General features: G+C 38.4%; 1 non-coding gene across 1 annotated transcript; it reads right to left on the bottom strand.

Annotated features, from left to right (window-relative positions):
• Positions 1-603: 603 nt before the first annotated feature.
• On the bottom strand, positions 604-710 carry LOC111887300 (small nucleolar RNA R71). The gene has a single exon (XR_002848729.1). It is a non-coding gene; the product is annotated as a small nucleolar RNA R71 (small nucleolar RNA).
• Between the last annotated feature and the right edge of the window lie 346 nt (positions 711-1,056).

Here is a 1,056-nt window from a genome sequence, read left to right as displayed (position 1 = left end):
CCTGAGCCAGAGATCGATATACGTTACCTTACTCGACGTATGGACGAGCGTTTTGATATAGTAGAGAGTAGACATCAGTGGTTTGAGGGAGTATTGACTGGGTTTTGTGCTTCACAGGAAATAGAAAGCTTTGAACAAAATCCAAATAAAAAAGAAACTGAATACGATACAGAACCCGAGTTTAAAGAAAGTGATATCGAGGATGAGCTAAAGAACGAGATGGAAGACATTGCTGATATGTCCATGGGGGCATACAAGAAGCGGATAAGAGACGATATTGGTCCTGGTTTAGTACAACCCGAAATTCTCGCTGCTGCAACATTCGAGTTGAAAGGACACATTCTTACTGCACTTAAGGATGTGCCATTTTTTGGGAAGGATCATGAAGATGATTATAAGCATTTATACGAGGTCAATGACATTACATATTATTTCAATATCCCAAATGTTCCTAGAGAGACAATTTTATTAAGGATGTTTCCTGTTACTTTTAAGGGTGCCGCAAAAGATTGGTTGAAAGCACTTCCACCCGGTGTAATTACTACTTGGGTACAGATGCGTGAGAAATTCTTGGAACAATTCTTCCCACCATCAAAAATATCTTAACTCAAGAAGGCAATAGCCAACTTTGAGCAACAGTCGGGTGAGTCACTTTATGAGGCATGGGAGCGTTATAAAAGGTTACTAAGAAACTGCCCTCAAAATGACCTTAACATACAACAAGAATTATCTATATTTTATGACGGGGTGAATGTCATGACAATGTAACACCCAAAAATTCAAGCCAAATTTAAACTTTTCAAAAACACTTTAAATTAATAATCATTACAACTTTATTTCCAAAATAGTTTATATCAGAGTTTTCCTAGCAATCATAACAGAAGATGAGGAGCTATACGATCACACCTTAGCCTTGCCGCGATCCCCCGATGTACCTGAAACCATAAACTAAAATTGTAAGCCCGAAAGCTTAGTGAGTTCCCCTAAAATACCCATACTCACAGCTATACACATGGAATCACAAACAACATATTATGGGTCCAGTCAACCATCGGG

Source organism: Lactuca sativa, chromosome 5, assembly GCF_002870075.4.
Source record: "Lactuca sativa cultivar Salinas chromosome 5, Lsat_Salinas_v11, whole genome shotgun sequence".
NCBI lineage: Eukaryota > Viridiplantae > Streptophyta > Magnoliopsida > Asterales > Asteraceae > Lactuca > Lactuca sativa.
The sequence above is the reverse complement of the archived record's forward strand: the minus strand, read 5'-3'. Positions and strand labels throughout refer to the sequence as shown.